This window comes from Suncus etruscus, chromosome 16 (genome assembly GCF_024139225.1).
Source record: "Suncus etruscus isolate mSunEtr1 chromosome 16, mSunEtr1.pri.cur, whole genome shotgun sequence".
Taxonomy (NCBI): Eukaryota; Metazoa; Chordata; class Mammalia; order Eulipotyphla; family Soricidae; genus Suncus; species Suncus etruscus.
The window spans coordinates 59,928,307-59,944,294 of record NC_064863.1 but is presented as its reverse complement, the minus strand read 5'-3'; positions in this window follow the sequence as shown (position 1 = coordinate 59,944,294).

Sequence of the window (15,988 nt, the reverse complement as noted above, 5' to 3'; positions counted from 1 at the left end):
AAAAGTGGACAAGACCCAGGGCCAAGTGGTCTCAGGTGCATTGGGTGGGAAAAAAAATGGTCAGAATTAAATACCCAAACCAATGTCAACACAATAGAATGAAGAGACCCAAACTATACCAAGCTAAACACAAAATGGACCTGCAACACTAGTAGTCCAGGGAGCTAAGGGTGGTGTTATGGGATGCATGCTGCAAGCATTGGTGGAGAGAGGTCAACACTGGTGATGGGAATAGCTTATATTTACTATATGCCTGAAATACAACTATGAAGAACTTGTAATTTATAATGGTCTCAATCAAATATATTAAAAAAAGTATTTTCTTTTATTCTCCAAACATACACAGAATCTAGAAGAAAATACTGAAAATACCTCTACGGGCTTTGTAAATAGAGGTTAAAATTCAATGGATAACGCATGTGCAATGATTTTTTTATATTTTAGAAATTCTTGGGCTATACATGGAGATCCTCAGAGGTTGCTCCTAGCTCTGCATTCAGGACTTACTGGGATAGAACCCAATTAAGACACTTGCCGTAGCTGCTGTACTATTATGCCCGCCCTAAATATGCTCTGTTTTTTTTCTTCAAGATTTTCTAGATATTTTATATATGGAGACAATTGAGTAGTGAGAACCAAGGCTTTGTAAGAAATTTCATTTGAAATACTTAATTATTTTCGTGTAAATCTTTGCTATTTATTCTTTCTTTTTGGGTTTGTTTATTTGGGGCCATACCCAGTGATGCTCAGGGGATACTCCTGACTATGAGCTGAGAAATAGCTCCTGGCTTGGGAGACCATATAGGATGCAGGGGGATTGAATCATGGTTCGTACTAGGTTATCATGGGCAAGGCAGACTCCTTACCCCCTGCATCACTGCTCTGGCCCCTGCAATTTATTCTTTGAGGGTAAAAGTGGTAAAATTATTATCGAACGATAACTTGCCTGAAGCCTAGAGCTGGTCTTATGCCAGGAAACTTCAGGGGTAGGATCTCTTTGTATTTAGGCCAAGGTTATTTCTTTCCATGCCTCTCATATTTTGGTGGGCCTATGCAAACAACAATTGCCACTCTAACACCGTTTTTACTGTGCTCCTTTGACTCGAATCCTTAAAAAAAAACACTTAAAATTTGAGGTTAACTTAAGCTAATATGCAAGTACATGGAAATGTAAAAAATACTATGCCTCTAATGTTTAAGGAGTTATGTAAGTTTGATGCCTTAGATTGCCTTGTGTGCTGTTAAGAAATATTATAATGTGCTACAATCTGGGGACTTGAGGGACAAAGTAATTGCACATGGATTCTGTTGTATTTATCTTAACTTTCTTTGGCTGAAAGTTCAAAGTTAAGATATCAGCAAGGGGACTTCTTCTGATAATTATGTTATGGGTGATTGTCCTTCCACTGTAATTTTACCTTATCCTCTTTCTTTGCATCTTTTGTTCTCATAATTCAAAATAAAAAATTAAAAAAAAAGTGGTAAAATTAGAATGCACTATGAACCAGCCAGATTTATAGGTACAACTTTCATTTTATTTCCTGGATAGACCTAATTTTAGGCATTTAGTAGTATCAAGTTAGGTTACTAAGTTATCTCTGACTTATAAAAGACTAATATTAACATAGATGGGTTTTTTTCCTCCACGAACATATAAAATGTATGAATGTGCATTGAACTGCTGCTTTTGTTAGTTCTCTCCCTCTTCTACAATTTCTAGAAGTGTGATTTCAGAAGTGTTAAGAATAAGCATTTAAGGATTGTTTCTTAAGAAGTGATGAGTCAGTATGCTCTTTAGGAAAGTATGGATCTTGTAAATTACAGGAAAGATTATAAGGAAGATAATATTTTGGAAGACAGATGCATGCATACCTAAGCATATGCCTAACTTTTCAAACAATGTTATATATAAAACTGTTCCCTAAAAACAACAACAATAAAATATTACCAGTGATAAAATAATTATTTTTAGGATATGAAGTAATAAAAAAAGTGTGTGTGTGTGTGTGTGTGTGTGTGTGTGTGTGTGTGTGTAGGGTGCAGCAATAGTATAGTGGGTATAGCACTTGCCTTGCACTCAGCTGATGAGAATTCAATCTCTGGCATCTCTAATGATCCCAAATGATCCCCAAATCCTCCAGGAGTGACCCTGAGCAATGAGTCAGAAGTAAGCTCTGAGCATCTCCTGGTGTGGTTCAAAAACGAAAAGCAAATAAATAAACACAAAAAAGAGATAAAAAATGTGAGTGTATTTCTTTTGTTGTTGTTTTGTTTGTTTTTTTTTTTTTTTTGTTTTTTGCTCCACACCCGGTGATGCTCTGGGCCAACTCCTGGCCATGCACTCAGAAATCACTCCTGGCTTGTGGGACCATATGGGATGCTGGGAAATGGAATGGCAGTCTGTCCTAGGTTAGCGCGTGGAAAGCAGACATCCTACAGCTTGCACCACCCCTCTGGCCCTGAGTGTATATTTTTTTAACAGAAAAAAATGATTGAAATGAAAAGTATTTTTTTTATTTCTCTCTAATTTTCTCTCCCTCTCCATTTCTGCTGTGATGCTTGGCAAGATGCTTCATTCTCTTAGTCCTACTTTCTTTCTCTATAATATAACGTAATCATTCATTATACCAGGTTACTCTTGGCCATTGGTGGAATGATAACAAATTCTACTTATAGTCAATGCTCAATGATCTGCTTATAGTCAGTGCTCAGTGAATGTCAGTGCCTAATGAACATTTGGTAGTTCGTTTTTTGCAGTTTTACATGAAAACATTCCCATTGTGTGTGTGTGTGTGTGTGTGTGTGTGTGTGTGTGTGTGTGTGTGTGAGTGATTGAAGAAGAAGGAGGAATATTGATAGTATGAACTTCAGGGAAAATAGGTGAAGGATTTGATGAAAGACATTTCTTTTGCATGGAAGTTTAAGCTCAATATATAATATTGAGCTTCTTTTATAATTGCTAACTATGGAAAATAATATGTATGTATGTGTGGGCATGAATGTATACATATGACTTTTATGATTTATATTGATGATCTAGACATAAATAATATTTTGTTAGGCTCTGTTCTGTTTTGTTCATAAGTCAAAAGCAATATATCAAAAGTTTGTTTGCTTTTTTTCCTCTTTTTATTTCCTTTACACTCAATACATAAATATGCCAAGTAATTATTCAAGATGTTTATCTGTTAATTTTCTCCTATGTATCAACATCGACCTATCATTTTGAAATAGTAGTTTCCAATATGTCTCAGCTGAACTGCTAAACTCTTAATTTAATTTTTGAGTACTAACTTAATTTTTGAGTACTAACTAGGATTTATTGATTGATGGATATCAATAACTGCAAGCTTAAAGAATCTCAGGACTGGGACTGGGGCCGGAGAGATAGCATGGAGGTAAGGTGTTTGCCTTTCATGCAGGAGGTCATCGTTTCAAATCCCAGCATCCCATATGGTCCCGCATGCCTGCCAGGAGCAATTTCTGAGCCTGGAGCCAGGAATAACCCCTGAGCACTGCCGGGTGTGACCGAAAAACCACACACACACATACACACACACACACACACACAAAAGAATCTCAGGACTGCAGGAAGCACAATGTGGCCAGGAGATCACAATTAGGGATGTGTTTGACTCCATAATTATTTAGCATGAATAATATTTTCATGTTTTCAAATGTGTCATCTTGAATTTAGTAAGGTCCCACTTTCAGAGATGTGGATCCTTGTCTAGTAGTCAAAGAACTTGAACTTGGCTCTGTGGAGGACTTCATTTGCATATCTTTTGTTCTGCAGTTGGATGCAGATGAACTTGAGGATATGGATTCTAAATACCAGGCCCTGGGACTTCAACATGCACTCTGCAAACCTGTTAGAAGCATAAAATTGGTGACAAAATGAGAGCAAATAAGAATATGTACTAGAAAGAGCTGTCTCCTGTATTTCATAAGGCAGTGGTTCTCAAACTTTCTGACTTTAGATTCTAGGGTTTAGACCCTTGGTCATGTTCCCTTTTTATAAGAATTTCAATTGTGTTCTAGATAAAATAACCTGGATACTGTATATGTTTCTTGGTTGAGGAATGTTGCTTTTGGGCAATAGTACTTGGGCAACTGCAAATAACTACCAAGAAAACTGCACTTTGCCACCAAAGCACTTTAGTCCCTGTAGGGAAAGAGCACAATTACCTTAATTTGCTGTAGTCAGAAAGTTTTAATAGTCCCTAAGGTTATAATGAGAATAGTTTTATAACTAGAGAATGTAGAGAATGGCTCTATCATCCTTACAACTGACCTTTTGTTTTTTTTCTGTTGACTAAATTTCCTTTTTTTTTTTGGGGGGGGGGGCACACCCGGCAATGGGCAATGCTCAGGGGTTATTCCTGGCTATGTGCTCTGAAATTGCTCCTGGCTTGGAGGACCATACAGAGATATGTCCTGGGTCAGCATGAGCAAGGCAAACTTCCTACCGCTACACTATCGCTCAGGCCCCAAAATTTCCTTTTTTAAATTATAGAAATTTATTTAAGCACCTTGGTTACAGAAATGTTCCTAGTTGAGTTTCAGTCATAGAATGCACAACTGCCCTTCATCAGTGCAGCTTTCCTGCCACCATTGTTCCCCATTCCCCTTCCACTCCTCAACCCCTACCTGTCCCTGAGGCAGGCCTTTTGCTGCTCTCTCTCTCTCTCTCTCTCTCTCTCTCTCTCTCTCTCTTTCTCTCTCTCCCTTCTTTCTGAAACTATGGTTAGCACTATTATTAATGAGAGGGTGCCACGCATATCCATTTATTCCCTTCCAGCACCCAGTTCTTGTCCAGAGTGATCAGTTCTAACTATTATTGTCATGGTAGACTCTTCTCTACATTAACTGCACTATTGCTGTATGTTATAAGCTTTGTATAATGCACTGGTCTTCTCAGCCCTCATTTCTATTGTTTCTTGTTATTATTATCACACTGTCTTTTATTTTTTCTTATATCCCACATATGAGTGAGGCTATTCTATGTCTATCCCTCACCTTCTGATTCATTTCACTTATCATAATTGTCTCTGTATATAGACAAACTTCATGACTTCATTTTTCCTAACAGTTGTATAGTATTCCATTGTGTAGATGTACCAGTTTCTTTAGCCATTCCTCTGTTGCCAGGCACATGAGTTGTTTTCAGATTCTGGCTATTATAAATAGTACTGGATGAATAAAAAAATGCAGAAGGCATTTTTGTATTGTGTTCCTGGTATATATCCATAGGAGTGATATTGCTGGATCATTCAATTGCCAGGTATTTATATTAGAAGTATAATTAAGAGTATTATTAGTATTTTAGGAATATATTATTAGAAATATCCATATTGCTTTCCAGAAAGGCTAAACTATATGGCATTCCCACCAGCAGAGAATGAGAGTCCTTTTTGCCCCTCATTCATGCTATAGCTGGTTGTTTTTGCTCTTTGAGATGTATGTTAGTCTTTTTGGTATCATTGTTGTTTTGATTTGCATCTCCCTGATGATTAGTGATATGGAGCATTTTTCATGAGCCTTTGGCCATCTCTATTTCTTTTTTCTTTTTTGGGCCACACCCAGTGATGCTCAGGGGTTACTCCTGGCTATGTGCTCAGAAATTGCTCATGGTGTGGGGGACCATATAGGATGCCGGGAGATCGAACTACGGTCCCTCCTAGATTAGTGCATGCAAGGCAAATGTCCTACTGCTTGTGCCACTGCTCTGGCCCCTCTATTTCTGTTTTGAGGAAATGTCTGTTCATATCTTCGCTCTATTTTTAAATGGGGTTAGATTTTGTTTTTTGAATTCTACCAAGTGCCTCTTATATTTTAGATATCAACCCCTTACCAGATGGGTATTGAGTGAATGATTGCTCCTATTTTGTGGTTTGAATCCTAGTCACTGTTACCTCTGAAGTGCAGAAAGTTTTCAGTTTAATATAGTCCCATTTGTTTATCTTTGCTTCCACTTGCTTGGTCAATGGTGTTTCCTCCTTGAAGATGCCTTTAGTCTCAATGTCATAGAGTTAACTCACCTTTTCAAGCTTACCAATCACTTTGTGTATGAGTGACTTGTCTTTTTGTTTAATAATAATGTATGTTGTAACCAGTTAAAGTTGGTTTCTTTATATTTAATGAGTTTTTATTGATGGTTTATTTTATTGAAGAACAGTAGTGAAGGTGATCAAATCAGACCACCTTGGAATTCTCAATTGATTTCCTCAAGATGCCTAGGTTTGGCTGTCAGGTTATATTGAGCTTAAAAAAAAAAAAAAAGGAGATTTTTCGGTCATCTAAAGAATCTCCCCTAACCCTTTTGTCCTTTCTCCAATCAAAGAAGTGTTTGATTTCAATTCCTTTTTTTATTTAGAGGTAGGTACTAGAGAAATGTAGCTTGGGAAATCACTGTGGTATATATTTGTCTATAAACATGATTTTTAGCTGAGAAACCCATCTTCACTTTCAGAATAAAAAAAAAGTTGTTCCCACCTTGTCTTATGAAGTCCCCCTTTTCTCTCCTACTTGACCTGTGTGTCTTTCCAACTTTCTTAATTTAGAACTAAACTTTAGTCTACCCAATTAAAATCTGACTCTGCATAATTAGTATAACTTACTTAATTGAATTCTGTTAAGTACACCTTTTTAGTTGCAAATCTGTCTGTAATTATTTTGATTACCTGACCTCTCTGAGATGAACCTGGAGTTGGTAAATTTATAAATTAGTAAATAAGTTAGTAAACTATGGTGCTTTAATAAAAATGTTTCATATTGGACAATTGGACTTCACCATGATTATTGTAGCCACCAATGGCAATTTAGAAAATGGGGCAAGATGATTTTGATTGACTTATGGATATGTCAATACTGTGCGAAAAAACACATTTCCCTTATTTTTCTTTACTATCTATTTATTGTTTATTTTCTATTTATTATATTGTTTATTATCTATTTGATTATATATTATGAAGTAACAGTAAATGGTAGAATGAGCACTTAGATACAAACATTTGATTCTTAGGTCCTTGTCCCCTCCCTGCATTATGCTAAAACGACTCACAAATTATTGGCAAATGACATGGGCAATTAATTTTCAATAAGAACAAAAAGTCTAATGCAATAAATCTAACTGCAGGGAATTAATTGTAGAGATATATAAGATAGTTAATGAATCATACAAAATTAAAAGCAATTTAATTAAAAATCACATAAAATCATGGTCCCCCCAAGCCAGGAGTGATTTCTGAGCACATAGCCAGGAGTAACCCCTGAGCATCAAATGGGTGTGGCCCAAAAACCAAACAAAAAAATCACATAAAATCAGAGGGCATAATTTCAAATGAATAACTTTTAAAATAAATGTTAACACTACTGTAATCATTTACCTAAACCATAATAAAATATATACATATATTATATATAGATGATTTGGAATGCTCCCCAGGACTGGAGCATATAATTTTCATTTAAGAGGCCCACATTTGGTTTTCAGAACCACATAGTCATTTTCTGAGTACTAAGCCAGGAGTAGTTCCTGAGCACAGACCCAAACAAAAATAAAATATGTTATAAAATAGTGGTACTCAGTCAAGGATAATTTTGTATCTCTTTAATCCTCTAGAGAATATATTGAAATATTTGGGGATTAAGGAGGTATTGTCTTAATATGCTGGCAGAGTTTGGATAGAAGAATTTGTTACTGGCATCTAGAAAGTAGAAGTCAGAGATGCTGTTAAATACTTGACAGTGAAAAATATTTTATTTTTATGCCTAGCATTTTAATATTAGGTCAGGGATATAATTTATCACTAGAGACCATGCAATATATATGTAATTCTGGGGTTCAATCCCTGACTTTCACTACTAGTTGGAAATATGCATATTTTTATGATTTGTGATTTATGAGAAATGTCACTATATTATCTGTTTATATACTACCAAAATTAATATATATTTGCTTATTATATACTTAGCAGAAATGTATCTAATTAATTTTTAGTAATAGTTTTAATCCAGTAGTTTACTATTTTTAATTTCTATTTTTGTCACTATCAAGGTTACTACTACTTAGATATTTATTTGCTAAAATTGTATTCCTATTTTATGAATTATTCAATTTTTGCTTATTAATTATAAGGAAATTGATTTTCTAACATATTTGCATGTATTTTATATTATGGGTAATATATAACTAAAATGTACATAACATGCAAATAAATAACCTACTATGCTTTTTTGATATACGAATTTCTCATTAGACATTAGCATTATGTTAAAATATCTCCTGTATAAAAGCTATATATTTTATAGTAATTTTTATGATGGTATATTTCTGTATTTTGTTTTTGTCTTTGAGCCACATCTGGCAGTGCTCAGAAATTACTTCTGGTTTTATATTCAGGGATCAATTCTGTCAGGGATCAGGTGATCATATGTGGTCTTGGGAATTGACCAACCACATGCCAGGTAAGTGCCCTATCTACTGTACAGTTTTTCCAGTACTCACTGTGCCATATTTTATTATTACTTATTAGAGCCAGGTTGGATTGATGTACTGCCTTTCTTATTTTTCTTTGAGCAATGAATTCCAAAGTCATAAACAAGGAAACATCGCACAAATTTGGCACCGGTCCTTTACAAACAAGAGAATTATGACAAAAATATGTACAATGGAAATAGTAATTTCTGGTGGATCATTAAATTACATAGTTGAAATAGTTGACCATAATGTATTTGTTTCTAGATAAGTGAGAGAAAAGTTAGTAAAAAAAAATAAAAAAGGATAGAAATAAAAAAGTTAAAAAAGAGAACATCACAAAGAACAATAACAATCAGTGCTGATTCATTGCAGCTCCATTTACAATAGCCAGAATCTGGAGACAACCCGGATGCTCGATAACAGATGAGTGGCTAAAGAAACTGTGATACATAAACACAATGGAATACTATGCAGCTGTCAGGAAAAATGAAGTCAAGAAATTTTTCTATACATGGATGGTCATGGAAACTATTATGCTGAGTGAAATAAGCCAGAGGGAGAGATAGACACAATAGTCTCATTCATCTTTAGGATTTAAGAAATATAAAAGACATTATTGTCATAATACTCAGAGACAATAGAGATAAGGGCTGGCACAGGTTTGAAGCTTACCATAAAGAGTGGCGACTTCAGTTAGAGAAATAACTACACTGACAACTATCATGACAATAATAATGAGTAAGAAAAATAGAATGCCAGTCTTGAAGACAAGCATGGGGGTGAGGGAGAAAGAGATGGGGGGCATTGATTGTGAGAAGGTTGCCCGGGTGAAGGGGTGTTCTTTTTATGACTGAAACCCAACTACAAACATATTTGTAAGCATGGCTAAAATAAAGATATTATTAAAAATTAATCAAAAGAGAAGAAACAAAACTAAAAAAGAAGAAATAAGTACAGTGGCAAGCTAATTCCTAAAAATTATTATATCGCCAATGAAGTAATTGGTGCAATAGCAGAAAGTTTAGTAATCTCTTGTTATTGTCCATTTTGTTAAAGTGGTGTGTTCCTGTAGGGATACAGCATAAAACAAGTTGTCCAGATATTCAAGCACTATTACTAATACTGCAGCTTTTTTTATATATTTTATTTAAACACCTTGATTACATACATGATTGTGTTTGGGTTTCAGTCATTAAAGAACACCACCCATCACCAGTGCACCATTCCCATCACCAATGTCCCAAATCTCCCTCCTCCCCACCCGACCCTCGCCTGTACTCTAGACTGGCTTTCCATTTCCCTCATACATTCTCATTATTAGGAGAGTTCAAAATGTAGTTATTTCTCTAACTAAACTCATCACTCTTTGTGGTGTGCTTCCTGAGGTGAGCTGTAACTTCCAGCTCTTTTCTCTTTTGTGTCTGAAAATTATTATTGCAAGAATGTCTTTCATTTTTCTTAAAACCCATAGATGAGTGAGACCATTCTGTGTTTTTATCTCTCTCTCTGACTTATTTCACTCAGCATAATAGATTCCGTGTACATCCATGTATAGGAAAATTTCATGACTTCATATCTCCTGACAGCTGCATAATATTCCATTGTGTATATGTACTACAGTTTCTTTAGCCATTCATCTGTTGAAGGGCATCTTGATTGTTTCCAGAGTCTTGCTATGTAAATAGTGCTATACTGCAGCTTTTGTGAGATGTGTTCTCAACTGCCAGGATTATGGAAAGATTATTATTGGAAGGATTATGTGGGGGGAGGTTGCTGCTCTTGCTTCAAAAAAGCCCTGGTGATATCAGCCCCCAAACTGCCATAACTGAAGTTTGGTCAGATTGTTATCCTCGAAGAGAATTGTAGATGAGTGGTAAGGTAGGCCATAGGGAAATAGTGATTCTGGGTGATGGATGCAGCAGGCATGCCTTTGTGGTGGATGGGCATGGCCTACCTTCTCCTTCTGAGATTGCCAGTTTTCTGTTGAGTGTCCTGTACCCATGATTTTTTATGGCTTGGTTTCCATCTCTCTTATGGGTTAGTGCTTAGGGGTTATTTCTGGCTCTGTGCTCAGAAATCGCTCCTGGCAGGCTCAGGGGACCTTATGGGTTCCTAGGCATTGAACCCGAGTCTGTCTCGGGTCAGCCCTACCGCTGTGTTATTACTCTGGTCCTGGTTTCCATCTCTTTTGAGAAAAGAGTGAGTCTATGGAGCTGGCCTGCTGCCAAATAGTGACTGTGTTAGCAGTTTTTAATTAAATTTAATTTTTTTCTTTCATTTAGCATTCTTTATATGCAATTTTTCTTTCTTTCTTTCATTTAAACACCATGATTATAAAGTTGTTTCAGGATTCGATTTGGCTTACAATGTGCACCAACCTTCACCGGTGAATATTTCCTAACACTAATGTCTCCAGTTTTTCTTCCTACCCCCACCTCCAGGGCAAGCATTTAACTCCTCTCTCATTCATCCTTTAGGTTCCCCTTTTAGACATTGTGGTTTGTGTTAAGTCCAGGAGAATGATGCGCCGTTCAAAGACACCAAGACCACAGTCTCATGCAAAAACAGGGGGTTTATTTTCTTACAAGCATGCAGGGGCTGTGCTAGAATCCAGCATAAGCTAGAAACTGCCAGCCTTGAACCATGAGCTTACAAGCTGTATATAGTATTTAAAACAATAGAAAGGTACAGTAGATTGATTTGCTTCAGGAAGTACAAGACATCTGGCATTTGCTCAATCACATTTTTGCAAGGTGCAGGTGCAAGCTTACAGGGTTAACATGACCAGGTTAGAACCATGTCAGAACAGAAAGAAAGTTGAACTGTAACTGGGTCTACAAGTTCCCACAATTGTGAAGGGGGGTGAGTGATCAGGGCAGTCAGAAAACTCAGGGGAAACTGAAGTTCCCAGAATTGTGAAGGGGGTAGGTGATCAGGGCAGTTAGCAAGCCCAGGGGAAACTTTTCCTTTACAGTTTGCACTATTGTTAATGAAGGGGTTAATAGTATGTATATCACTTTATCTCCAGTTATTGTTATTGTTCAGAGTGACCTGTTCCAACTATCACTGTCATAGTGATCCTTTCTCTACCCTAACTGCACTATTTAAGTATTCGTGGCAAGCTTCCTACACTGAACTGGTTCTCCTGACCCTCATCTTTGTTGTCTCTGGTTATTATTATTCTATTATCTTTTATTTTTATTGTATAACTTTTTCATATATGAATGAGATCTATCCCTTGCTTTCTGACTTATTTCACTTATTTCACTCAGCATATCTGGGGCTGAGCTTGGTGCAAGCAGTAGGGCGTCTGCCTTGCATGCACTAACCCTGATTCAATCCCCTGGTATCCCATATGGTCCTCCAAGCCAGGAGTGATTTCTGAGCACATAGCCAGAAGTAACCCCTGAGTATCACCAGGTATAAACCAAAAACAAACAAAATCCACTCATGGTAAAGCAATTCTCATGACTTCATTTTTCTTCTAACAGCTACAAAGTATTGTATTATGCAGATGTACACATTTTCTTTAACCACTCTTCTGTTTTTGGGCACCTGGGTTGTTTTCATATTTTGATTATTGTACATAGTGCTGCAGTGAATATAGGAGTGCAGAGGGTTGCCGTTTATTGTGTTTTTGTGTTCCTAGGGTATATCCATAGGGTTGGTATTGCTGAGTCATTACAGAGTTCTGTTTCAGTTTTTTTTTTTTTTTAGGAATATCCATATTGCTTTTCAGAAAGGCTGGACCAGTCTTCATTCCTACCAGTAATGAAGGAGAGTCTGTTTTTCCCTACATATAGGCCAGCAGCGGTTATTCTTGTTCTAAGTAATGTGTGACAGTCTCTATGGTGAAAGATGATATCTCATTGTTGTTTTGATTTGCGTTTTCCTGATGATTAGTGATATGGAACATTTTTTCATATGCTTTTTGGACACCTGTATTTTTTCTTTGAGGAAATGTCTGTTCATTTGGATGAGGTTAGATGTTTTTATCTTGCTGAGTTGTACCTGTGCCTTGTATATCTTAGATATTAATCCCTTATCAGATGGATATTGGATGAATAGAATCTCTCATTCCATGGGTAGCCTTTTTTTTTTAATCATATTCACCATTTCCTTTGTGATGCAGAATTTTCTCAGTTTAATGTAGTCCCGTTTGTTTATTTTTGCTTCCACTTGTTTGGCCAGTGTATTTCTTCATTGAACATGCCTTTATTCTCAATGTCATGGAGTGTTTTGCCTGTTTTCCTCTATGTACTTTCTAGTTTCAGATCTGAGATCAAGGTATTTATTTATTTTTTTGATTTGACCTTTGTGCATGGTGTTAAAATAGAGTTTTGAGTTATCTTTTTTGCATGTAGTTGCCCAGTTTTCCCCGCATCATTTGTTGAAGAGGCTTTCCTTGCTCTACTTTGTATTTCTTGTCTCTTTATCTACTATTAATTATTGTATACCTGCAGGGCAGTCTCAGAATTTTCAAATCTATTCCATTTATCTGAAGTTCTGTCTTTATTCCAGTAGCATGCTGTTTTAGTGGCTACGGCTTTTTAGTACAATTTGAAGTTGGGAAAGTGATGCCTCCAATCTTCTTATCCCAATAATTATGTTAGCTACTCATGGATGTGTATTGTGCCATATGAATTCCAGGAGTGTTTTATCCACTTTCAAAAATGCCATGACATTCTTATAGGGAATGCATTAAATCTGTATAGTTCTTTGGGTAGTATTGACATTTTAATGATGTTAATCCTCCTCACCCATTAGTAGGCTATATGTTACCATTTATTTGTTTTCTCTTTTATTTCTTGAAGCAGTATTATGTGATTTCTTTGTATAAGTCTTTCATCTCTTTAGTTAAGTTGCTGAGTGATTTTTTTTTTCTGGAAAGAGGGTGGTAGAGAGAAACCATGGAGAAAAGTCTGGATTATAATAATTATTGTACAACAATGACGTTTTAGGTTTTGGGCCAAACTCAGCTGTTCTCATGACTTACTCCTGGCTCCATGCTCAGGGGTCAATCATGGTGTTGCTTCAGAGACCACAGTGGTTCTAGGGACAGAATCCAGGTCAGCCACTTGCAAAGCAAGTACCTTATCTGCTGCATCATCTCTCTTGCCTCTGTAACAATAATAACTCTTATGATGACTCTGCCCAGTGAAGGAAACATTGTATTAAGCAGTATTAAAAAAATTCCTGCTCGTAAGAGTTTCATAAATAAATATTTTAGAGGATTTTACATATAAAAAGTAATTTTTGGTTGATGCAAAAATCTAGAACTCTAAATAATTAAATGGAAAATAAAAACACTATTTCTCCCAGGAAGAATTCACTTAATTCTGGAAAGATGAAGAGTCTGTTGTCAGCATTTTTGGCTGAAACACAAAAGTGCAGAAAGTTATATTACAGCATACAAAAATAATAGAGGAAGAACAGACAAGGAAGCAAATATATTTGCTTTCTTAATCCAGCAGAATGTTTTTATTTCCAACCTGATGCTGTGCCTTTCAGGATATAATAAAAGCTAGAACAAAATAGGGAGTATAGGAAGGAGAAACAAATAATGAACCTACTAGGATTCTATTTTTACACTATGCTGGGTAATTTTCCTATGCTATTATGTTTAATCCTCACAACCCCCTTAGGAAGCAGGTATTATGCTGATCCCTATTGTTTAGATATGAAAATGAGCATCAACTTGCTTTCACAGTTTGCTCAAGATAACATAAGCAAATTGTAGAATCAGATTGTCAATCCAGTCTGGGTACAAAGCTTACAGCACTCCAACTGTAGACATCTCTCATCATTAAGGACTGAAATAACAGGTGCACACCTGAGACAGGAAAGATTAACTGTTGTTCATTCTGTCTCTTTGTACTTCCTGCAGAGCAACTTGATGGATGAACTCATGCTACTGGACTATGGGACAGTCCCTAAAGCATGTTCTGAGAAACATTGTTGGGTTATTGTAATTCTCCTTGGAAAAAAGACTGTGTTCAATTTCAAACATGTAATGGTCACCATGACCAAGAATAGTCCTGGAAAAGTCCATTATAGAATAGCTTTAAAAACTTTCTCCCATACCCCTTGCTCCAATTTAGTTTAGTTTTTGTGAAGGTGCACTTTTAAGTAGTGGATTTCAGTGGCCCAGTGGCCATTCTCAGTGATTCTCAGCCACTTGAACAGTTCAGTTTATAATGCTTATTTATTAGTGCAACTGATGTTCTGTGGAATATTTCTTAGGAAAACCTTTAATGTAAGTGGTTAAGAGCCTGGGACAGCTCCTTGAAAGCAAAGACTGTTATTTTCATTCTGTATTTCTGATGCTTGGCACATAATAAGTTTTAATATTTGTTAAATAAGTGACAATAGTAAAAATAGCTTATTCGAGTCAGTGCAGAGAGATATATTGGATATGATGGGACAGCACAGATATGCAGCTTATTTAAAGTTTAAGAGAAAAGGTCCTTTAACTCCTACTTTGAGTCTAAAGACTTTCTATTCATCTGATATCTTATGTGGGTTCAATCCCAGACATCAAATGGTCTTTCCAGTATAAAGTATAAACAAAGATTCTGAGGTATAAATGAAGATACACATTGATTTTTGCATTGTGCTGAAGAAAAATAGAATAGAGTGAGACAGCAACATTTATTCATCAAATTTCTGCTAAGTAACAAATAATGAAAATTTACTCTCCTCTTCTTGTATTATTTTATGTAATCTTGTGACAGCTTTATAAGAAAAGGGTTATTGTCCCTATTTTTTAGAGATGGGAGCATTGACTTTCAGAATCTAGGGAAATTGTCAAAGATAAATATTTGATCAGCAAGTTAGAATTTGAATCTAGGTCTGTTACTAGGTAGAAAGCTGGACCTAAATGTATTATATAAATAAAGCATTATTTACTTTGAGACTTTTTACATGCTATGAATATGTTGTATATAAGTTCATGATGTTAATTAATAGTAGTTATTGGCAGGATTTATATGGAAACACCTACACTTGACTTAACTACTTTCATATTGGTTATGGCTCTTCTACATTTTTAATGAACTATTTTAATTAGTTAATTAATTAAAGTTGTGTTTTGAGCCACACTTAATGGTATTCAGAGGTTACTCCTGGCTCTATGCTTAGGAATTACTTCTGGTGGTAGTTGGGGGTCCTGAGAATTAAACCTGGGTCAGCTGCTTCAAGACAAGAACACGACTTCTGTACTATCTATCTTTGCTTCAGTCTCACTCCTTGGCTTTTTTAAAACAAAAAATGAAGCAATTCATTTCAGCTCCTTTAAAGGTGAAGTTGTAAATGATGGTGTAAATGTTCTGTATTTGTGGATGAGTATTATCATGCTGCTTTGGAACATATATTGTATCTTTGCCCATTTCTTAGCTAAACTACATAATTTGCAAGAAAACTTACTTATTTTATTTAGATGAGTTGGTCAGAACTGGCTGTCATTGATTAAAGACTTACACCAACTTGGAAAAAAGAGCATGTTTC